The sequence below is a fragment of the Rattus norvegicus genome, chromosome X (assembly GCF_021556685.1).
Source record: "Rattus norvegicus strain SHRSP/BbbUtx chromosome X, alternate assembly SHRSP_T2T, whole genome shotgun sequence".
In the NCBI taxonomy this organism is placed as follows: Eukaryota; Metazoa; Chordata; class Mammalia; order Rodentia; family Muridae; genus Rattus; species Rattus norvegicus.
In genome coordinates, this window is record NC_141554.1 from 105,804,223 (window position 1) to 105,829,374 (window position 25,152).

General features: G+C 43.1%; 1 protein-coding gene across 6 annotated transcripts in view; it reads left to right on the forward strand.

Moving 5' to 3' along the window:
• The first annotated feature begins 13,722 nt into the window (after positions 1-13,722).
• Positions 13,723-25,152, forward strand: part of Drp2 (dystrophin related protein 2) — a 50,665-nt gene continuing 39,235 nt past the window's right edge. Inside the window, exons 1-2 of one of the 6 annotated variants that reach the window (XM_087600670.1) lie at positions 13,723-13,881; positions 14,336-14,403. The gene's annotated coding sequence lies outside the window, so the exon portion shown is untranslated. 6 annotated transcript variants of the gene reach the window in all.

Here is a 25,152-nt window from a genome sequence, read left to right on the forward strand (position 1 = left end):
AAAGTTAGCAAGAGCTCAACAAACATTTGAACAAGATATCTCTAAATTCCAAAGGCTTCCTTGAGGCTTTATCTAGCAGAACATGGTTGGGTCCCATTGCTTGGAGGAGAGTTTGGACAGGTGACTGAAGGCAGTTAGGTTATACTTGATGTTTTTCAAGAACAATTGAGCCCCCAAAAGTAGAGAGTTTAAAACTGAAATTGCCTTCCCTGACCTGTTGAATATGAGTTAGCTGTGCTCTGCTAGGATGCTTGCTCTTTGAAGAAAGGCTGAGGACAGAGGAAAAAGTACTCTAAGCCTATAGTTTTATATTTACTCATATTTGCTGTTTTTTTCTCTTTACAGTGCTAAGGGCAAAACTTAGGGAGGACCTTCATGTTCTAGACAAGCATTCTACCAATCAGCAACACCCCCCGCCCTTTTGTTTGTTTTGTTGAGATAGACTCTCACTATACAGCTCACGTTGGCATCAAATACTGTGATTCTCCTGCATCTGTCTCTCGCATGCTAGAATTAAAGGTGTGTGCCACCACTCCTAGCTTAAAAACATAACTTTAATAACTTCTTCTGGGTAGGAATAAGATAGGCAGGACATATAGAAATTTCCCCTGGCAGTGGTTTCCTTTAAATTATTGAATCACCAATCTGTATGTTCCTAGGTAGAATGGATTGTCTGTAGTTTGGGTCTTGGCAGTCCTTCAGAATTTCATGTGTTAAAAGCACCTAGGGCTGCCTTGTGTGGCCCAAGTGGGAGGGGATGTGTGTGGTCCTGTGGTGGCCTGATGTCCCAGAGAAGAGGGATGCTAGTGTGGTGAGGTGGGAGTAGTCAGGAGCACCCTCTTAGAGGCGAAAGGGAGGGGAGCTGGGCTGGGACTCGTGGAGGGGGGTACCAGGAAGGAGGACAATATTTGAAATGTAAGTAAATAAGATAATTAATAAAAAAAACCCTTCAATCTACCCCCCACAGCATCTAGAGTGGTGTACTTAGAGGCGCTGGAAAGCTTGAAAGCGAAGTCTTAGTGGGAGGCATTGGAGACATGCCCATGAAAGTAACTGTGAGATCCGAGTCTCTCTCTCGTCTTCTTTGCTTCCTGGTGAGGGATTAGCTCCACAGTATGCTCCCACCATGCTCTGCTACCTCACCATAAGCCCAAAGAAATTGGGCCAATTGATCATGGCCTGAAGCCCCGCAAACTGCAAATCCAGTGGTGTCCATCAACTTGACTTCTAAGTAACTATATGGATTCCTATAGAATGGTGCTGCACTCAGTTTTGGTTAAAGGCTCCTGCGTGGAGTGGTAAGCAGTAACTACAGAGACTTATAACTGTTCCAAGTGTTGAGAGCATCTGACTGTTGCATGTCCAGGCATACTGTGACGTCTTTTATCACCTCCCCTCCCTTGCCGAGGCTCAGGAAGCATGGTGGAAGAAAGAGCTGAAAGAATGTAAGAAGAGCCCTAGGTGGGGGTTGGGGATTTGGCTCAGTGGTAGAGCACTTGCCTAGCAAGCGCAAGGCCCTGGGTTCGATCCTCAGCTCTGAAAAAAAAAAAGAAGAGCCCTAGGAAGTCATCGGGAAGCAGTAGAGATCACTGCTCCTGCTCACAACCCGATGGTTGGATTATTGAACTCACAGCAGCTGTGGTTACCTGCATCACATCTGCATTAGACCGGGCCCCACCTACCTGAGGCACCCAGTGGCTGATGGGGAGAAGAGAAACCCTTTGCTTCTGTAAACATGCCCTCCCCCACGTTACCATAAGCAACCTTGATGAAGCTCATTAGGTCACATAGACACACAAAAAAGACATGAGAGGAGAAGGGGAGCTTGGGAAGAGAAAAGGGATTGGCCAGGGTGAATAGGGAACAAGGGGTAACAGAGGTATGAGGATGTGATCAAAAGGAATTCTATACATAAATGAAAATGTCATAATGAAGCCTGTTGTTATGTATAACTAACATATTCTAGCATAAACGTTAAAACCTGCGAGTCCAAATAGCTTTTTTCTCTTTAAAAGTTAGAGCAATTTGTGGTAGTGGTATAACGCTGGCTAACGCAGAAGCAACGTCCCTGATCTGCTTTTTATATTTAAAGCACCATACTGAAGCAAAGTGGTTCTAAGACAGTAAAGGGTCTCTGATGGCACACGATATCATCAGCGTTGTCTCTGGCTGTTAGAGTATATCGATTGCAAAGAGGTGTGATGGGAATGAGTCAGGTAAGATAGATTAGAAAGGGGCCGCTGAGGATCTGCCCAAGTAAGATTTGCTTGTGTTTTTTTTGGTAAAAAGACTACACTGAGGGTTTATTAGTTATAATGTACTTTAAAATTACAAGGCACTTTGTAGCCAATTTTCAGTGCAGCTGTACAAATTGACATGAACTAAAAGTAATGAGACCAGGCTAGAAAGTGGGTAGCAAGTATGGATAGTCACTGGAATGAGAAAATGACAAATAAACCTTGTAGCCCCATACGGTATTTTTTCTAAGTGCCTCATTTCCTGCTCTTCTAGCTATTATCCAGAAGACCTTGGTTTCCTAGGAGAGCTGGGTAGAAATCACAAAAATCTGAGCTGATTTGTGGCCTTTTGTGGGCTGCTTTGAAGGGCACTGTTGAGTTGTGTCTGCTTTACCCCAACACTCCTTGGTTCTGCCATGACCTTGCTAGAACAAATTTTGCATTCTCCTTTGGTTTTGTTTGTTTGTTTGTTTGTTTGTTTGTTTTGTTGGTTTTTTTGTTTTTTTTTTTCTTTTTGCATTCTCCTTTGTGCTGTCGTTGTTTGAATAGGTTCTTCTTTCCGTGTTAGTTAAGAACTGTGTTATCTATCTACCTTTAAAGCTGGGGGCTGTAGAGATGGCTTATACAGAGGACCCAGGTTCGAATCTCAGCACCCACAACTATCTATAACTCCAGTTCTAGAGGATCAAATGTCCTCTTCTGATCTACATTGTCACCACATGTACATATGGTGCAAAAGCATACACTGAGGCAAAACGCTATACTGATAATAAACAAAATAAAATAATATTTGACTCAGAGTTGGTAATGTTTTACACAAATGTGTCCTTGCTGATGTGCTGTCCAACCACACCAATGCAATCAACTCATCTGGTCCATGTCCTGGATGGCCTAGTAGGCATATCAGTCACATGTCCAGGAATCCACCTATACACTGTAATTAAAGATTATCCTTCAGAGAAAGAGAGAGAGAGAGAGAGAGAGAGAGAGAGAGACAAAGAGAGAGAGAGAGAGAGAGAGAGAGAGAGAGAGAGAGAGAGAGAGAGAATTGCTATTTGATACCTAAAAAGGGAAGGAGTTAGCTGTACTGTAAAAGATTGAATCCTTGTACTTACTAGTGAGTATTTAAAATGGTACAAACACTTTGCTAAATGGCCTAGTGATTCTTTTGTTGAATATAACAGAAATTTCTTTTCTTGCTTTTTTTTTCTTTCGTTTGCTTTATTAAGGGCTGGTGAGGGACCCCAGGGCCTTGCATGATAGGCAGTTGCTTTACCATTAAGCTACATCTCTAGCCCTCATCCAGTCTTCTTATTTTTTTAAGGCAGGGTCTTACTGTGTAACTCTGGCTTGTCTGAAACTGACTACATAGACCAGGCTGCCTCAAACTCACAGAGATCCATCTGTCTGCCCTGCTAAGGTTAAGAATGATGTGCACTACCACACTCAGGTAACTGATCATTTTGAAATTCTTATTTTGTTTAATGTATATACTCGAAAGAAATGAAAACAGGCTAAGTTCAATGACCCAAATCTATATTCTCAGCACTTAGGAGATTGAAGCAGGAAAACAGTAAGTTCAAGGTCAACCTAATTTACATAGCAAACCCCTGTTTAAAAACAAAAGTGGAAATGTGTCCACATGAAAACATGTATACGGACGTTTGTCATAGTAACCCAAATGTCTATAATTCATAAACGGATGAATAAGTGTTGTCTATTCAGGCTATTTCTATTGGTGTTGGTTGCCCACCAGCAAGTAATGGTAAGACCTTGTTGCTGAAGACAGAGTTCACTTTTGGTTGCAGGACATGGAGAGACCAAGCCGTACTGAACTAGAGGCTTCCTCCCTGATGGCTAGTAAAGGACTGTAGAATGCAGGGGGTGTGGAGTAACCAAAAGCTTTGTCCTCTGTGAACTACAATAACAACCGGTCTGGCAAAATATACTCTTGGATATAATAGTGCCACAAGTGGAGGGCCAACCAACAGCTTTCTGCTTGTATTTGACACATGTTCCACAGTAGGGAACCTGTGTTTGATATGATAAATCTGGCCAACTCATGGTGGAGAAGGTCAGACTCTAGGTGAGAACTACTGTTGTTTTGCTACGTAGACATGGTATCAAACTGTTTTGTAAATTATCTTTTTAAATTTTTACTTTTATTACTTCAGGGACAGGGGGCATGCCACAGCACGTGTGTAGAGGTCAGAGGCACCTTGGGGCAGGCAGTTCTTTCCTTCCACTATGGGGCTTGAACTTCTGTCATCAGGCTTGGCAGAAAGTGCCTTTACCTGCTGAGTCATCTTAGTGCCCCCCATGTTTATATTTATATTTAAATCATCCTTCCACTCAAGGTTCAGAGAACATCAAGGAAGAGGGAACAGAAAGAACGTAGGAACTAGAGGCTGGGGCAGACTGATACAAAATAGTATCTTCTGGATGTGACATGACCAATGTACTCTAGCAAGTTCTACAGCTATGGTTACGTGAACAAGACTGGGCTAGTCAACATTCATCAAGGAAGGAGGAGGAGCTCCGTGAGATTATGGGCAGTTAATGGTGGCTGGGGTGAAGGTTATCACTTTCTCCAGTGGTGTAGCTACTGGAAAATTGCCTATGCTCCTGTAAATAAACTCCCATCGTGTTCATGCAGGCAACCATGTCTAAACTCCATGGGTTACATGGGGAAAATGATGTCAAATCAGGAGCATGGCTGGTTGGGTAGAAGGATGGTTCCTCAGGATAAGGGCAAAGTGATATGAAATGAAAAGGGTCAAAACTCAGTGCAGATGCAGATGAGACTGTCAAAGAATAAAAAGATAGAAAGTGTGGTATGCCCATACAAAGGAATATTACACAGCCTTAAAAGGAATGAAATACTGACACCTGGCACAACCTGGCAAAGTGTTGTTAAAATTATGCTACATGAAAGTCAGGATAAACAAAGGATCACAATATGAATGATTGCATGTATGTGGAATGTCTGTAATAGTATTCTCTATTGAGACATACATTGAATTAGTGCTTGCCCAGAGCTCCAAGGGGTGTGGAAGAAATGAGAAATGAGAAATACTAGGTTTGGAAGTTTGGAAGACAGCTATGGATGAAATATTTAAAAAATCTTGCAAACTAGAGCAAAAGAGGTGTTTCTTTCTCAGTGAGATATACAGAATCTAGTATATTATATAAAGACACAGTACTGACTTAAAATAAAATTTCCCTAACACATGCTTTTTCAAAAAAAATTACCAAATGTGTTTTTAGAGAAAAAAATTTTTTATTCTTAGACCCAGTACCATTAACTCATTTGTATGAAGTATACTTCATTATAACTTTGATTCTGTTTCTGCTGTGTTATATGTCACAAGACCCCTTACAGAAACACTGTCTAGCCATGTAGATGAACGCTGGAGGTTCATCCGGGGGATTGCTCCGAGGGTAAAATAACCTTGGTCTACATTTGAGGCTTCTGTGGACTACATAGTGAGACAGACCCTTGACTCAAAGAAGTGAGCAAGATGGTGAGAGGGACGCGCGCGCGCACACACACACACACACACACACAGAGAGAGAGAGAGAGAGAGAGAGAGAGAGAGAGAGAGAGAGAGAGAGAGAGAGAGATCAAAGACTGATAAATCTCCTTTTTTGTGACCTGGACCCCCTTCCCCACTTACACTTACTAATTTATAAAGACATTTATATCCACACAATTTTTGTGCGTACACTGGACTTAAAGTTTCATTTAAAGATGCCAAACAAAAAGTTTGATTGTAATAATGGTTACATAACCCTAAACCCACTGAAAACCATCAAATTGTATGGCAACAAGAAAGTATCGCAGCGTTAATCACGTAAATAAGTAGGTTTTGTTGAAGCCATTTAGGCTGGTTTCTCAGGATAGTAGTCTTTTGGATTGAACACTACTTGGGCATATAGACTTTGCACTGCCATCTCACTGGGGCTCGGGATCTCTAAATGTCTTCACCTGAACCAGCTCCACTCTACCTGGGCAGTGTATAGCACATTGGATCTTCCCCTTTTGAAATCATTTGGGAAAGTGACAAACTAATGTCTGTGGTGTATAATGACTTAAAGTAGCACTTCCATTGCCCTAACTGGAAGGAGGTGGTTAATTGGGAACTGCAGGCACTGTGGCAGGGCCAGAGGGGAAGTAATGTTGATGAGTCAGCCTTCCTCAAACTATACTAAGGAGGTAACTACTGACAGCCTACTCCAGTAACAGGAATTTAGGGTCAAGTTTAAGCTGGAGTCAATGTGGTAGCTCTGAGTTTGGTTGGTTGTTGGCAAGGCAGGAATGTGTGGGGCATCCTCTTATTACTGATAGCCTTTCAATTGAAACTATCAGGTCTCTGCACCTAGAGTTTGCTACTAGTTTTGTAAAAGTCAGCCAACTCTTGTCTTTTAGGCACAGGCTCCCTTTATAAAAGTTCGAGGCAATGCCAGGTTTTAAAGGCACCCTGAAAAGGGTCCTTTAGCAGTTGTGGCTGAGGTATTTGCCAGGTATCATAGCAATGTGTACAACAAGTGTGCCAACAATGCAGAAGTGGTAATGTCCTGCCCTACCTTTTTAACATTGAGTATGCCTGGAAATGGGGGAGCAGTGGGAGGAGCATCAGCTTTGGAGGGGGTGATTTTGGGATGGGATCCAAGCTTGCATTTCATATTAGCTCTATGAATGTGATTGAGTTGCTCAACCTCTTGGAATTGAAGCTGCCTTCTGTGTAAAATTGGGGATAACAATCCTTGCCTTGCTGAGTGTTGTAAGCACAGGCAACAGGTAACAGATATCAAGTGCTCTATGCTGCATCCGGCAGAAGATGTGACCCTCTAAAATACTACTTCCCTTCCTGTCTCAGTGCAGGTGCCTCATCAACCTGAACCCAGCGGAAGTACAAATCAATGGCAGTTCTGTCTAGCCCAGAGAGCCCGCAGCTCTTGCTGCGTTCCACTCTGTATCCTGGAAGCTCACGTGGGAAAGGCTGCTGGAGAATGTGCGTATGTCTAAAGGTCTAGGCCAGACGGTGCGTGTGAGGAAGGAGGGTCTGAAACTGAATGGTTAGCCCATCTAGCTAAAGGACTGTAGTACCTGGTACATGGTAGAAGCAGGAAGATAAATGCGTCCCTAGCATGCTTTCTCTGCTGCGATCGCTCTTTGTGTCCCCTTTAAGAGATGGAAACCACCAGGACCTTGAAGCAGTGGAAATAATAACCTCTTATCTTTAAAGAGCACTTTACAGTTTCAATGTATCCGCTGTGTATTCACACCGACTCTTCTATTGGATTGTCTGCCTAATAAAGTGAAATAAACAGAAAGCTATTACCTACTTTTTGGTGAAGGATCAGAAAAAAAATATCCAGGGCTCAGAAAGATTAACAGTAATTTTGTAATGAAATTGGGGTTAGAACCTTTGTCCTTTGACTCCTAGTTCAGTGTTCTTTCTACCACTTTAACTGCAGATTGAGTTTGGGTCGAAATGGAATATATTTGAGAACATAAATAGAACATACTATTTGGTTATGTAACACCACAGCTGCTGGGTCTGGTTTAACAGAAGCCTGAAGAACAGGAGAAGGGGGTGGGAGGTAGTCAAGTGTGTAAAATGAATTCTGCATCTTGAGATGTTCAGCAACCCTCAACCGAGTTCTGGGAGGATTGACTGGAACATTAATTCTTCAGCCCTTAGTGTATTACAGCTTTACATTATTCCTTAACTCCAGGGACAAAAGCCAGCTTTTTCAGCCTTGTGACCTGATCTTCCTAAAATTATAACCTATCTCCCAACTTGTTGCTTTCTTTGTCTCTGTCATGCACACGTGTCGAAAATCTCTCCCTCCCGTGGGTCTCCTTGTCCCATTTCAATCCTTATTAATCTTGATGACTGTCCCAAGATATGTTCCCTCTGTCTCGTTTTGATGGCATGCAATTTCCATTCCTTGGAAATACCTTCCTCTATATGAATGGAATAATACGTCAGGAGGCACCGTGCAAATAATAAATGACAATTTACAATTATTTTTGTCCTCTCCAGTTTTAGTCCTACTTCTCACTTTTCAGCCTTACCTGAAACCTGGGAGTTCTCTTCCCTGATGATGTTTCTTTCCTTCAAATATTTTTCAGCTTGTACGTGACATAGGATTAATGTGGCTGTGCATGGGAAGTACATGGTGGGATGTTGGGGGACTTTCTCTAGTAGTAGATATGATTTCTACTTCCCAGGTCACAGGAGTCAGCAAACTTCTGACCCTTTCATGGTTTTAGGCAACAAGGAAAGAGTTAGAGGCAGTGAAGGGACTGAAGATAATCAAAGGAGATGGAGACAGAGAAAGGAACATGGAGAGGGAATACGAGAAGTATGAGAGTGATATTTAGCTATGAAAATCACCTAGGAGACAAACCTCTGGATATGTACGTGAGAGACTTTCTAAATGGGTTTACCTGAAGTGGGAGGGTCAATTTTTTTTTTGTTTTTTTTTTTGTTTTTTTTTTTTTTTTTCGGAGCTGGGGACCGAACCCAGGGCCTTGCGCTTCCTAGGTAAGCGCTCTACCACTGAGCTAAATCCCCAGCCCCGAGGATCAATCTTACTCCAGGACTGAATATAAAGGAGAAAGTGAAGTGAGCATTAATGTTCATTGCTCTCTTGATCCTGGTTGTGCACACAAGAGGACCAACAGTTTCACAGTCCTGCTGCCCATGTAGCCCTTGCCATGATGGACTACATCCTCAAACTGTGGGACAGAATTAATGCTTCCTTTGTTACATTTATTTATTTATTTATTTATTTATTTATTTATTTATTTATTTAGAGTGTAAGGGAGTAAACACAAGCTACAGCACACATGTGGAGTTCTGACATGGGTCTGTTGTGTGACAAAACTTTTTCTGAGGAGATGCAACATGCACATCTCCTCACCCCAGATAGGGAATCTACAACAGACCAAAGTACAGATACCACCAGAGTCTCACTTGCTGAACCAATGAGTTGTATTGGGGTTACTTGGAGGACTGTGGGTGGGAGTTACTTACAGAAGCAGAAATGACTCGAAGACAGCTGCATCACCAGAGCCCAGCACAGGTGACAAACCTGAGAAACTGGCAGCACATTGCACAGCCTGTAGGCAGCTTAACAGGTAGGAAACTGTCGTTTCCAGGTACCTCAGAGCTCTAAACCTCTTCCAGGCAGCTCCGCTGGTTTCTGCTTCTTCCAGGCAGGTGGGCTGGCCTCAGAGTCTTCTTTGCAGCTCATCTGACCTGAGATTCTTCTTTGCAACTTGGCTCTGCTTACTTTGGCAAGGAGGGTTCTTCTAGTCACGCTGTTCAGTTTCAGGGACTTCCTGAAGCTATCTTGAGCTGTTTACCTTCCTATTTGAAGAGTTTCACTGCAAGCTGGAATGGTTTCATCTCAGAGGAAACTGTTACACAACAGGGTCTCCAAACCGAACTTAGGTTGCTAAGCTTGGCTGCAAGCACCTTCACCTGCTGAGCCATCTCCCTAGGCCCCTTCCTTCCTTAAATTGCTTTTGTCAGTAGTTCTGTCACAGCAGTGAGGAAAAGAAGACACCAGCTATTGGCTGTTTAATGTTTTTTGTCTCAAAGGGGCTCTCAGAAGCATTAATCTAAAAAACAAGGAAGAAAGATCCCTTCTGCTATACTAGTCTGTGAGAAAGGAATTTTGAGAAGCATTTTGTTGCACCCACAGGATAAACTCTATGGATATATTTTCACTGAGACTGACGTGGTATTTTTGCATCTGCAGTCTGAATGCTTGCTCTAGGAACAGAAAAGGGAAACGTAAAGGATTATTACAAATGCTTCTTGTGACTTACACAAGTCCAAGTGCCAATAAAGATCATGTACCCCAGCAGGCGCCCCCACCTTCCTCCTTCTAGATCTTGTCTGTGGTTCTCTGGGGTGTGCTCCTGAGGTGGTGCCAAGGTCAGCAATGATTCAGGCTCCCTGTGCTTACTTTGTTTCTGCGTTTTTATTCTATGTCCATGCCAGCCCAAACACAGTCTCGGAACCTTCCCTCTGCTCTTCTTTCTGGTTATCACCTCTTCAAAGTCATTTCCAGTCAGTTGTAAAGGACTTCTGAGACTCGTGGTCTGGAGGTCATGGGAAAACCAGTGACCAAGTGCACCATCAGGCCTGGGTGGTGCTCGCTAGTTAGTAAAAGATTGGTTGAAGGTATCCTTGTTGAGATCGGACAGGTTCTCTAAAGCTCCCCCAGAAACCAGCCACTTCTTTTTTGTTGGCAGTAGTGTCTCTTCTGGTTTGCTTTCTATTGTTGTGGTAAAAGATCACAACCTAAAGCAACCTGGGAAGGGAAGGGTTTATCTGACTTTCACGTTACAGTCCCCTGTTGAAGAAGCCAAGGCTGGAACCTGAAAGCAGGAACTAAAATGGAGACTATGCACAAATGCTGCTTACTGGCTTGTGCTCCGTGACTTACGAGGCTTGCTTTTTTTTTTTTTTTTCCGGAGCTGGGGACCGAACCCAGGGCCTTACGCTTGCTAGACAAGTGCTCTACCACTGAGCTAAATCCCCAACCCCTACGAGGCTTGCTTTTTAAACCCAGCTTCACCTTCTTAGAGATGGCGCTGCCCACAATGGGTGGGCACATCAATCATTGCTTAAGAAAATCTCCCCTAGACTCCCCTATAGGCCAATGTGGTAGAGGAAATTCTTTTATTGACTTCTATTCCCCCTTTCTCAGATGACTCTAGCTTGTACCAAGTTGACCAATAACAACAAAAAACCTAGTCTGCTCAGTGCTTGTGTGAGTGGACCTCTGCATGTTCGTGTAGGGAGTAGGGGATTGGGATGTGTCTTAGTATGGAGGCCAGAGGACAATCACAAGGGTTCTATGCTTTCCACTTTTTGTTTCACACAGGGTCATTTATTGTCTTGGAACTTTGCCAAGTGCCCAGGTTAGCTGGCCCGCAAGCTCTAGGGATCTAATTGTCTCTGCCACACATCTTGACATGGCTTTGTTTCCAGGAGCTTGTTACCTCCTGGGACTGTTTTATGTGGTCTTTGAAAAATCAAAGGCTGATCCTCGTGTTCCAGAAACCAGTGACCTTTCTTACACCTGGCAGGGCCCTAATCTCTTTCTCTCTATGGTTAAAAGAGGACTCAGCTTCAGTTCCCAGCACCCACAAGATGGCTCATGACCATTCCTAACTCCAGTTCTAGGTAATCTGACATCCTCCTCTGACCTCCACTGGCATCAGACATACATGTGGTGCATATACATATAGGTAGACAAACCTCGCTCACACATGGGATAATAAATAAATAGCTAGCTTCAGGGAAGGACAGTTAGCTCCCATTTTGTTTGCTTTGAAGAGGGCTTTTATTTCTAGCCATTTGTTGAAGCTAGTAACTTTCAGGGTTTTTTTTTTTTTGCAGGGGGTGGAGAGGTTGTTAGTTGTTTATCATCATCATCATCATTTATTGTTGTTGTTGATACAAGGTTATTGTTCTGTGTAGTCCTGGCTGTCCCATAATTCACTTTGTAAATCAGGCTGGCCTCATAACTGGTGAAGCTTCAGCTTTTAAATCTCATCCTGAAACACACACACACACACACACACGCACGCACGCACGCACGCACGCACGCACGCATGCACGCACGCACGTACGCACGCACGCACGCACACACCACTTTTTCTTTTTTTTTTTTCATTAACTTGAGTATTTCTTATATACATTTCGAGTGTTATTCCCTTTCCCAGTTTCCGGGCAAACATCCCCCTCCCCCCTCCCCTTCCTTATGGGTGTTCCCCTCCCAACCCTCCCCCCATTGCCGCCCTCCCCCCAACAGTCTAGTTCACTGGGGGTTCAGTCTTAGCAGGACCCAGGGCTTCCCCTTCCACTGGTGCTCTTACTAGGATATTCATTGCTACCTATGAGGTCAGAGTCCAGGGTCAGTCCATGTATAGTCTTTGGGTAGGGGCTTAGTCCCTGGAAGCTCTGGTTGCTTGGCATTGTTGTACATATGGGGTCTCGAGCCCCTTCAAGCTCTTCCAGTTCTTTCTCTGATTCCTTCAACGGGGGACCTATTCTCAGTTCAGTGGTTTGCTGCTGGCATTCGCCTCTGTATTTGCTGTATTCTGGCTGTGTCTCTCGGGAGCGATCTACATCCGGCTCCTGTCGGTCTGCACTTCTTTGCTTCATCCATCTTGTCTAATTGGGTGGCTGTATATGTATGGGCCACATGTGGGGCAGGCTCTGAATGGGTGTTCCTTCAGTGTCTGTTTTAATCTTTGCCTCTCCCTTCCCTGCCAAGGGTATTCTTTTTCCTCATTTAAAGAAGGAGTGAAGCATTCACATTTTGATCATCCTTCTTAACACCGACTTTTAACTAATGATCATATTGAAAACGCTAATATTGTACCATATGAGCACAGATAATAATGTGCTTCCTTCAACACTGCTAAAAGGCTCTAACAGCACTTTCACCAAGAAAAGACGGAAAACATCCGTGGCACAGTACTCTATTAGTTTGTTGGACTGGCTCACAACATAAAGATACGCTCCCACGAATATGAACAACTACTATTTTTCCACTAAAATTATTTAAAGATATCTTTCTCAGGGCTTGGAATAGAGTGATGTGCTTGCCTAACAAAGACAAACCCTGGATTTGTCCCCTAGCACAGCATAAACCATCACAGTGTCAGTCCCTGTAATGGCAGCACCAGGAAGTAAAGGCAGAAGGATCAGAAACTCAAGGTCACCCTTAACTGTGTGCCAAGTTTGAGGTCAGCCTGGGATACCTGATATCCTATTTCAAACAAACAGATAAATAAAAATTTTTCATTTAAACCACAAAATAAAGTAAAATAATAATAATAGTCTTTGTAATGATTCTCAGTACTTTAGACATATTAATACCAATCCAAGATCCCACAGATCCAGAAGCATTTTCTGTTTGAAGTTCTAGTGCTGTCAGAGCATACGGAGTTTCCTCCTCAGAGGAGTTCAGTAACACCCAAAGCAGCCCCTTACTCCATACATACCCAATTCTCAGACGCAGGGGGAGGAAAGAATGAGTCCCTTTGCCAAGGCCTAGAGCTCTAGGGCTTCAAGCCTTAGTCTCCTTTGGGCAGGGGGGTGGCATCGAGGGTTTTCTGACAGCCTTTATCAGGTCACCCATTCATTCCTCATTCACTCAGCACGTGTATGTTAAGTGACCTGCTGTGTGCCGAGCCCTCTGTACACCGATATAATATCCTGCATCCAGATCTGTTGGAAATGTTTGGAACTTAAACCTTTAACAGTTAAAGGAGTGAGAGCTGGTGTGGCAAAAAATCTGTGATAGTGAGTAGGGTAGGTAGTCAGTGAGGGGAGTAAGGAAGCTTTATTTTCTCAAATCATTCCAAGTCCCTTTTCTTTCTTTTACTTGTTGAGTTTCACACACTGAAGGACTAGGAGGGAGTGGCTCCAAGAGCTCACAGGTCACTGGCAGATTGCACTGTGCCCAGCCAAGACCGTACCTTGGGTACCAATGACAATTGTTAGAGCAGTGTGTTTCAGCTCCCGGCACAGAAATTGAATCCTGGACGGACTACCGAGGGGCCCCTGCCAGCCGCTGGCTCCAAAGTTGCTTTTGGCTCTGGGTTGGTTATGTGGAAGTTGGGGGCCAGACACTTTGCTCAGCTTAGCAGCTTGTATTGATCTCCGGAGCTCTTTTGTCTCCTCCTCTCAGTGGAAGCCTCTCCTCCTTCTCCCCCTCTCTCCCTCTGCTTTTCAGGCTCTTCCGCTTTGCTCTTCTGCTTCAAATGAATTGAAATCTCCGCGAGCCGCCACGGCACTGATACTTTTATAAAACTGTCCTTGCTCTCTCTGCATTCGTCCAGTCAAGGGTATCTTTGCCTGAGGTCGGAATGGTGCTGTTAGTACTGGTGATGATTGCATAGCAACACAGAGCAGCTCGGAGAGGGGAGGAGGAGGAGAAGGAAGAGGAGGAGGAGGAGAAGGAGGAGGAGGACAGGGAGGTGGGAGAGACCGGGAGAGTGTGCACACAGCAGCTGTCGGCATCCCTGTCTGAGGGACTTCTTTGCTGATTCACAGAGACAGCCTAGCCTGGGCCTCCCGGCTTCCAGCTACCGCCTGCTTCGCAGACCTGACGGAATCAGAAGGTAGGCCACAGAGAAATTGTTTCCGAGCCTTGCCCTCATTCAGCTGGCTGAAATAAGGGAAGCTTCAAGGGTACTGTCTAAGGGGGCTGTCTGTATGCCTGTTCTTGTCTGACTGCATGTGTCTTTGAGGAAAAACTTGCATTTAAAATGCTTCTAATGAAGTAGCAACTGATTGGATTCATAAAGAAGGAAAAAGATATCCGAGAATCATAACTCAAGACAATTACAAGAGTAATTGTGATCTAAAGGAAGAATAAGAGAAAGGAGGTTTGTTCCTCTGATAGAAATGGGGTGTTTATTTATCTTCGATTTTTCAATGACATGCTTTTTGTCCAAGGGTAGATTTACTGGTAAGAGGGAAGGGGCGTGTGTGTGTGTGTGTGTGTGTGTGTGTGTGTGTGTGTGTGGAAAGCATTTACTCAGAGAGGCAACAGTGGACCTCCAATTTTCTGAGCAAATGAGTATTCTGGCCAGGAGACAGGACACAGGAGTTCTTCCCAGAAGTAAACTGGGTTGAGGCCTCAGAGCCCCGGGTGAAGGGCTCAAGGCAAGCCTGCACTGACTTCCTGACCCCCTTCATTTTCCCCATTGTCTCTTCTGTCTTCCTGTACCAGAGAGGCACCTTTTACCTCTCCAGAGCATAGTTTGGAGTGATTTGAAATAGAGCTTACTTCTTTAGAGTCCAACACCCCATTTCCTTCCACACTCCTGCCTCTCCTAGCCTCAGGCTAAGTGCCACAACCTGGTACATGGGCCTGGGACTGGAAGGGTAAATATGCTTTATCCTTCTTTTGATAGGTAGATAAGGACAGACCTTGTGGGTTCCAAGCAGGTGAGGTGGCTGGGAGTGGGGAGAAGAGATCTTAGGAAAGGAGATCCAGTGTTCTGTTTTGTCAAGAACATGGCACATACTGTCAGGAAAAGATCATACCTTTCTGCTTCCCTTTCCATTGTTCAAAAGAACAAAGGCATTGAAAATCTCCACATATAGACGTTTCCAAAGGAATCTTTATTTCTCAATTAAAGACTCCCAAGTAAATCACCTGCCCAAAGAGTCCAGAGGAAGCCACAAACCCCAGCAGATTCTTCTGAGATTTGAGTGTGTGTGTGTGTGTGGGGGGGGGGGTCCTAAGGAGTCTCAGGACTAGAAGTTTGTCAATGTCCTGTTTCTGAAAGAAGATGGAGTTGCTCCTCCCCTGCCTCAAAGTGCTGCTTCCTGGCAACTCTTGATATGGGATAAAGGCGTGAAGGAAGAGACTTGTCCCTTAGGACCTAGCTGGGTGACTCTGAGCTCCCACCAGGAACAGCTTTCAGCTCCTCTGTCACCCAAAGGAGGGGAGAGGCCTAAAATGTAGATATAAAGAGGCCATCTAGGGCACAGCCTTCCCATCATATGTGCTCACAAGTGTCCGCATCGATCTGCCATAATGCCTGTGTGAGGAGGTTACAAGTCATTAATGGAGGTAAGAAGAGAGTTTATAAACAGAGAAGGCACTCCCTGAGAGAAAGCCCACTCAGTGGAGTCTAGAGCCTTTATTACAGTGTAATTTATTTCGTGTGCATATGAGAGAGACGGAGGCATGTGCCATGACTCTCAGGTGCAAGTGAGAGGACAATTGGCAAAAAAAAAAAAAAAAAAAAAATCAGTTCTGCCCTTTCCACCATGTGGGTCTCAGGAATCCAACTTCAGCCCTTAGGTTTGCCAGCAGGTGTCTTTACCCACTGGGCCATCTTGCCAGTCCTTCCAAAGGATTCCAAACACTGACAGCTAAAATCTTTCTAGGACAATAGTTTTAGGAGAATGTTAATAGATTCCATTTAAAATGTGTTCGGGGGGCAGGGGTTGGAAATGCTTTTTAACTGAATTGCCCTCTTGGAGAGTGACAATGTCCATAAAGCACACTAAGGGCTATGAGGCACTCTGCTTTGCATAAATCTGAATAATGTTTTGACATGGGAAACACTTGAGCACTTTACCAGGACGGCTTTAGCATCCTGCTAACCAATTAACCCACCAGACAAACACACAATCATCCGAAAACAAAACTCTCTAAGACAATCTGCTCCACCATTGTATTTTTCAATGCGCAAACCCAAGAGATTAGTAAAATTGCTCTCCTTTCTGTAGTTAATGACTGGCTGGAAGATTTTCTCCTAATTCCCGTCTGACTACACCCAACTGCCAGATCTCTAGTAGCTTCCCTCCTTCGGAAGTAGTCCTGGGAAAATGAAGAAGGTCTAAGGAATAATCTTTTAAATTTTGAGTGCAACATCGGCATTTATTACATTGCATAGTCTCTTGTTATGTCTGAAAATGATTGGCTTTCCATTTAGCATGGGATTTGTTGTATTTTAAAAAAGCACTGTGTTGTGAAATGTTTTTGTACATTCAAAGCAGCATAAAGCACATAAGAGAGACATAGTAAGATCTGGACATAATGTGATGTTCAGGTTAAAAAAGACATTACCAATAGAGTCTATGTTTCCATAATTAAAGCTTCCCCACTCCACGGTATCCTGGATGTAGTGTTTGCTATTCTCTTTCATTTATTCATACTCTAATCTTTACCATGTGTGTGTTTAAAGAACCTATGCTGATGCTTCATGTATGTTAAAAGTTTATTCCAATGGTGTTCAGTGTATGTATTATACTGCAACTTGTTTTTTAATAATCAATATTATACTTGTGAAATATATCCATGTTGAAATATGTGGCAATAATTCACTCATTTTTCAAGAGTGCATTTATGAACATAAGCGAAATTTAGTCACCCATTCTGCTGCAGGTGGATGTTTAGATCTCTAGCTTGCCTCTATGACCCCTCGGCTTCTGTGCTCCTTCTTAGGCACTTGAGTTTGGGTGAATGCTTCTGTCGGGAAGATTATTTGGTGTGGAATTGTTCACTCACAAAATATGAGCAACAGCATCATTAGAAGTCATTGTGATTCCCTCTCCAAAATGGCTTTCCAACTTACATTCTGACTAGCGGTATAAGAAAATTCCAGGTGCTGGGGATTTAGCTCAGTGGTAGAGCGCTTGCCTAGCAAGCACAAGGCCCTGGGTTCGGTCCCCAGCTCCGGAAAAAAAAAGAACCAAAAAAAAAAAAAAAGAAAAGAAAATTCCAGTTTTGTTGAGTTCTTTGTCTCTTAGAATAAAATTATCAACTACGTGGATGGATCTTAAGACTTTTGAGTGGGAAATACATTTTATTTCTCAAGAAGACTTTCCAGGTCTTACCTCAGGAACACATTCCTTGTTTTCATTTGCCAATTAAGGGATTGCTTTACTCTCACGGGTCTCTTCCAGTTTGACAGTTGGAGTTTCTCTGATTCATTAGTTGAGGTATATCCTAAGTAGAAACTTGGCTTTGGCCAGAAACTATAGGAAATTATTTTAGGAAGACATATATAATGTGTGCCTCCTCTCTTACTACCATGCTGTCTAGTAGAAAAGCCACATTGTGAGAAGGAAGGTGGTCATGTAGCCTCACCTTGGACTGAGGCAAGGAGTCTGTAGCAGTGGGAAGACTTCCGTTGTCTGGTTCTTTCCTACACATATCCACCTTAAAACTCAATCTTTTTTCTCTCCTGAGAATAATAAATGGTTTGTCAAAAAAAAAAAACAAAAAACCCAGGGTTTTTTAAAGAGAGAGAGAGAGAGAGAGAGAGAGAGAGAGAGAGAGAGAGAGAGAGAGAGAGAGAGAGAGAGTTTCATTTATGCAGCTCCCTAGAAGTGTCAATAAACAGTTTGCAATATATTTGTCTAGGCTTTCTTTCTGCATGTATTCACACATAGATTGGTAAAGGCATTTACAAAATTCGCCTTTTATCAAGCATACTATTTAACAGCTGTTTTCTTTAACAAAAATATACATGTTTGGCATCTGTAGTGGTTAGCTTTTTGTCAGCTTGACACAAGCTAGAGTTACCTCAGAGGAGGAAAGCTTCGCTGAGAAAATGCCTTGGCAAGATCGGGCTGTAAACAAGTCCACGGGGGCATCTTGGGCACAGAGAGATCAACCCACTGTGGGCAGTGCACCCCTGGGCAGAGGGTTCTGTATAAGAAGGCAAGATTAGGAAGCTGGGAGGAGCGAGGCAAAAAGCAACATTTCCCCATGGCTTCTGCTTCAGTTCCTGCCTCCCGGTTCCTTCTTTGAGTCTCCGCCCTGACTTCCCTCTGGAAGAACCTGTAAGTCATGGCAGCAGAAATCAAATCAAGACATAAGCTATGTCCTTTTAGCAACTACATAGCAATCCCGTATGAGCGGCCTCCATAGATAACATTTGAGTGCTTGCTAAACACCAGAGAGCATGAATTAGCGACTGGCAACAAGGCAATGAATGAGGCGGTTTTCCATGACTACAGACTTCTCTCCTCAGTCCAAGGTGAGACTGCATGACCACATTTCCTCTCACAATGTGGTGTTTTTGCAGCGTGGCAGTGAAAGAAGACGCACACATGCTCAGTCTTTTTGTTCACCCCATTTTAGAGCTGTAGCAGCTGAAGTAAAATAAGGTTAGAGAGTTTGTGCAGATTTTCGTTAGTAAGTGGCAGAGCCAGATGCAGAGGCAAACGCTGCGGCTCTGGGCCCATGCCCTTAACCATCATGCTGTGCTTCCTCTCTGGCATGGTCCACTGTCCAGTCCCCTGGTGACGGACATCTGAGGCAATTGCACATTTTTGCTCTTTGACACTACACAACAGTGGACATCCTTGTCCATTTCTATAGCTCTCTCTGTAGTGTCAGTTTCTAACTGCCGGGTGTTAGGTGGAAAGAGTTGATTTGTTCATTTTAAAGTATCGATTGAGCTCCAGACACTGGAGACGCTCTGAACTCAAACTGAGAAGCTTGTCAGTCCAGAAATTTATTTCTCAGATGTCCTGCAAAGGGCATTTAAGTGCTTTCCTGGGTCCATCAGCCTCATACCGCCCCAGACAGTCACTGCATTCTGCTTTTGCATGTGCGTGTGTGTGTGTGTGTGTGTGTGTGTGTGTGTGTGTGTGTGTGTGTCTGCCAGTTCTGTTTTTCTATGATAATCTCTATTTGCTGTAAAGAGATGCTTCTTTGATGAAGCCTACTTTACAGGAGGGAAATCAGGCCCTGTACTGGAAACCAACTAGCTTCATGGGGCTAGTGAAGTCATGGACCTTATAAAAAAAATCTCCCACTGCCACTTTGCTAGACCAGCAAAATTCCTTACGATGTTCAAAAATTATCCTTACACTCACAAATAAATGTAGATACCACCCCTAGACAAAGTACTACAGGCAACTAATGGCTGCTAGGAGAAGGAAAATTAGCATCTCCCAGGCTGAGTCCCTTTACTGGGGGTTGGCCAACACAGAGTGGTGAGCCCTGAAACCATAGTTACAGTACCAGCAAAAACAGACTCAGCAGGTTGCATTTATATTATATGTCTGTTTATATACATATACACACTGTGTAAAAGAAGTATATGCTAAAAAAACATTAAAAGCAATACCACCACTTGGGAAAGTGATTAGATGATTAGGGTAGAGTCATGATGACTAATGCCTACTGGCCTTATTAAGAGGAGGGAAGAATGAGGAGGGTCAGGAAGGCATAAACACATAGAGATGCAAGGGCACCACCGTGATGTGACACAGCCTGGACTAGGGTCATAATGCTTGTTTCACTGCATTCACTTCTAAAACTCTGAGCTAAATAAAATATAAAACCATTTCAAATGATTTTGTTTTTAGATGGGGTTTCTCTGTGTACTCCTAGCTGTCCTGGAACTCACTCTATAGACCAGACTGGTCTCAAACTCACAGAGCCTGCCTCTGCCTCCAGAGTTCTGGGATTAAAGTCATGTGGGACCACACGCTGCCTAAAATAATATTTTTAGTTAAAATAGAATTAAATTGCTTTCCCTCCTCCCTTTCCTTCCTCCAGCCCCTCCTAGCTACTCTCCTTGGTATCCATCATTTCTCCCAAACTCTGTATGTATCTGTGTTTAATTTATGGCATTTTCATACATGTATATAATGTACTTGAATCTCAAACACACACAAGCACACACGCACACACACATGTACATACACATGCATGCACACACAGGCACATGGCCACATATGTTACTTTCTTTTGTTCCCCACTCTCTTCCTCTATTGTCCCTCATCTTTCCAACAAGCTCCCTCCTCTGCTTGCTAGGGGACCAGTGACAGCAGTGCCTCACAATGTGGGCTCTAGAATTTACAGAGAGAACATAATGTAATGATGAAGAACTTGCATTCTGAGGCAGAACTGCTTTAGCTGTTTGCCACATGGTTTCAGTATGACCAAACAAGCTACTTTCTGTCTGTGTACCTGTTTTTTCATTGTATGTTGAGATCACGACTCTTTTATAAGATTGTTGTGAGGACTATATATTATATATTAACATTTAGTTAACTCTTTAGAATGAAGACACACACACATATACATATATATACATACATACATATGGAATTTTGTGGGAGTTTTTTTTTGAGACAGGATCTCTCTTTGTCACCTAGGATGTCCTTAGACCCATAATCCTCCTGTTGCAGACTCCTGAGTTTTACAGGTATGAATCACCATGCCTGGTTAGAAGAGTATAACTACTGTTGTTTATTTGGGTATAGAAAAGTTACTGCATCATTCTTTCCACCAAACAAATGAAGAACTTGTCTTAGTTCTTTTTCTGTTGCTGTGACAAAAGGACTTGGGTAGAGGCCAGAGAGATGGCTCAATGGTTAGGGGCACTTGCTCCTTTTCCAAAGGATGCTAGCTCAATTTCCAGCACCCACACCAAGTAATTAACAACTACCTGTAACTCTAGTTCCAGGGGATCCTGGGCCTCTGGCCTCCATCAGCACTGGCATATACCTACAGACAGACAGACACATACACAAAGTGAAAAAAATGAATCTTCTAACAAACACTTGGGGGAAAGTAACTGAAAGAGAAATGGTTTGTTTTAGCTCACCGTTCAGGTATTACATCATGGTTAGAGTGCTGGTTGGTTTTCTTCAACTGGACACAAACCTAGATGCATCTGGAAAGAAAGAATCTTAAGTGAGAAAATTCTTTCATTAAATTGCCTTCCTATAGAAGGTCTGTAGGGCATTTCCTTAATTAGTGATTTGATGTAAGAGGGCCCAACTCATGGTAGGTGGTGTGACCCCTGGGGTGGTGGTCCTGGGTTCTATAAGAAAGCAGGTGGATCAAGCCATAGGGAGCAAGGCAGAAAGCAGCACCCATCCATGTCCCCCGCCTCAGTTCCTGCCTTGGCTTCCCTCAGCAGATATGTAACGTAATGAACCCTTTCCTTCCCATATTGCTTTTAGTCATGGCATTTTATCACAGCAATAGAGACCCTGAGACAGCAGGTAAGTCAAGGACACAGGGGCTTGAAGTTGCTTGTCACATCACACCAGCAATAAGGAAATAGAGAGAGCTGAATGCTCAGCTCCTTTGTACATTTTATTCATTCCAAGATTCTCCACAGGGAATGGGCTCACCTTCGGTTAAAATGGGTCTTTTTTTTAAACATGGATTAACACAATGAAGGCAGTCTTTCACAGACATTCTCAGAGCCCACTCTTTTTTTTTCTTTTTCTTTTTTTATTAACTTGAGTATTTCTTATTTACATTTCAAGTGTTATTCCCTTTCCCGGTTTACGGGCCAACATCCCCCTAACCCCTCCCCCTCCCCTTCTTTATGGGTGTTCCCCTCCCCATCCTCCCCCCATTGCCGCCCTCCCCCCAACAATCACGTTCACTGGGGGTTCAGTCTTAGCAGGACCCAGGGCTTCCCCTTCCACTGGTGCTCTTACTAGGATATTCATTGCTACCTATGGGGTCAGAGTCCAGGGTCAGTCCATGTATAGTCTTTAGGTAGTGGCTTAGTCCCTGGAAGCTCTGGTTGCTTGGCATTGTTGTACTTTTGGGGTCTCGAGCCCCTTCAAGCTTTCCAGTTCTTTCTCTGATTCCTTCAACGGGGGTCCTGTTCTCAGTTCAGTGGTTTGCTGCTGGCATTCGCCTCTGTATTTGCTGTATTCTGGCTGTGTCTCTCAGGAGAGATCTACATCCGGCTCCTGTCTGCCTGCACCTTCAGAGCCCACTCTTAATCTAGATAATTCCTCATTGCCTACAAGGTGATTCTAGCTTCTGCCAAGTTGACAATTCACACCAGCCTTCACAGGCTCCGGTGGCATCTTAGAGGAAAGTGGGGAGAAAGGAGAAAGTCGCTGCTTTGAAACACTTAATATATTTACATGATGAAAATTCAAAAAAGCATAAAAGAATGTTGAGTTTAAAACCTACATTTCTAAACTGGAGAGATGCTTCATCAGTTAGGAGCACTCATTGATCTTGCAGAGGACCTGGGTTCAGTTCCCAGCACCCATGTTGTAGAATGATGTCATTATGCAGCAAGGCGGGTCCAGGATAAGGCATAGCCTATCATTGGATGAGAAGGATGGGTAGACAGGGAAAAGTCTAGGAAGGAGGGAGGAGGACAAGGAGCAAGGCAAATCAAGATGGAGACTACAAAGCAGGATGATCCAGATCCAGGTGGACTCAATTTTATCTTGTCTAGGTGGGCAGTTTAAATCTTTATTAATTGGCAGTGAATTTATTGTGTGGATGTATTATGGATGGAGTATTTAACATATAAATCTAATTGCTAAATTACAAGTTTTGGAACTTTGATTTTACCCAGCAAGGAGACTGTGTGTGAAAGCGACTGGCAGAGAAACAGCTGGAGCCACGTGGAATGAGAATGAACAGGAACTGGTTCCGCTGCCTTTTTAATTTTTACCCCAACACCATATTTTGCTCACAACTGTCTGTAACTCCAGTTCCAGGAGCACACACATAGTACAGGTACATACATGCAGGCAGACACTCAAACACAAATAAATAAATGAATAAATAAATAAATAAATAAATAAATAAAATCAATCCATAAATTTATATTTCCTGTTGGTGACATGAGATTTTTATGGTGTAGATTACAATTTTATTTTTCCACCTGGTCTGTGATTATGTTGGGATGTACGTACAATAATTTAATATATTTTGCATAGATCTCCAATACACTTTTTTATAAGCATACTGATTTTTAAGGGAAAAAATTCCAAAGAAATGGAAAAGAATTTCTCTACAATAGCCATTCACTTCCCTTTTCCAATGGTAACAAATTATTTTATATACTTCCAAATGATATTTTGGAAATATATAAATAGAAGGGCATATTTTCATTTTTGGGAGCAAATGAAGAGTAACCATCTTGGTTTATTTCTTGTCTTTAAATTTATGAAAATATATTTTAACTATGTACAGTGGTACATGTCTATGATTTTAGCTACTTAAGAAGCCGAAGCAGAAAGACCTCAATTTCACGGCCAGTCTGATAAAAAGTAGAATTCTGTCTCAAAACGGAAAATGGCTAGGGATGTAATTCAGTGATAGAGCACTAGCCTAGCATGCATGAAACTCAATCTCAAGTTACACACACACACACACACACACACACACACACACACACACACACTTGCACATGTGTGCACACATGCCGGGTCTATTTAACTTGTTTACATTTATTTATTTATTTATTTATTTATTTATTTATTTATTTATTTATTTATTTATTGGATCTACATATAACTGTACATGCACAGTGTATGTATGGAAGTCAGATGGAACTCAGATTGTCAGGCTTGAGCGCTGTTGTCCGTGTCTACTGAGTCATCTCATTGTATAACACACACACACACACACACACACACACACACACACACACACGCATGCACGCACGCACGCACGCACACACGCACACACGCACGCACGCACGCACGCGCGCCATAGAACAAAGCAGAAATCAAGGGCTCTGGATAGGTTCAGTTATATCTCAGCATGTTCATCTGAAAAAGAAATTATAATTCTTTGCTAGGACAGCCTTGCCAGATTATGCTAAAAATCTTTTTTTCTGTTTGCTGGCTTGCTTGCTTTTGTTTATTTCTTTGTTTGAGACAAAGTCTCACTCATCTCAGGCTGACATCAAACTGCTATGTACTCAAGAATGACTTTGAAATCTCCATCCTCCTCTCTCTTCCTCTTAAGTGCTGACCACAGTGCCTGGCTCCTGTGTAAAAGAGCCTGAAAGACAGTTTAGCATGCTTCAAGCTCACGCTGTACAGAGTGGGAATAATAGTGTTTTGATGCCTGCCAATCTTAAACACTTACATTTGACAGAATAGCAAAATAAGTCCTAAATCATTGTGTTCCTGTGCGTACAGACTGATTACCTACACAAGGCCTGCACAAGATGGGGCCCTTCAACAGTCAATCATGAATGGAGGAGGGGCTCAGGAGGCTCCACCCCTCCTTGAGGAGTTATTATTGGCAGTTAATGGTTGCTTGGGGGAGGAGTCATTTTCTTCAGTGGTGTAGTCACTGGTTAGTTGTCCATGCTCCAATGAACAACCTCCTATTTATGTTTATGCAAATAACCCTAATTAAACTCCGTAAGCAAACGACAAAACAAAAAGGAAAAACAAAAGTAGAAGGGGAATTTGTTAGGGAGGAGAGGTTGAGCTGGCTGGAGAGCAGGGAGAGAAGGTAATCGGGAGTGAATTTAATCAAAATACAGTCTACGCACGTACGGAAATGTCAGTGAATAACAAATGTAAAAAGTGAGGCTTAAAGAGGCGGAATGGCTTAAGGTCATAAAACAAAAGGCTGAAAACAGAGGATTCTG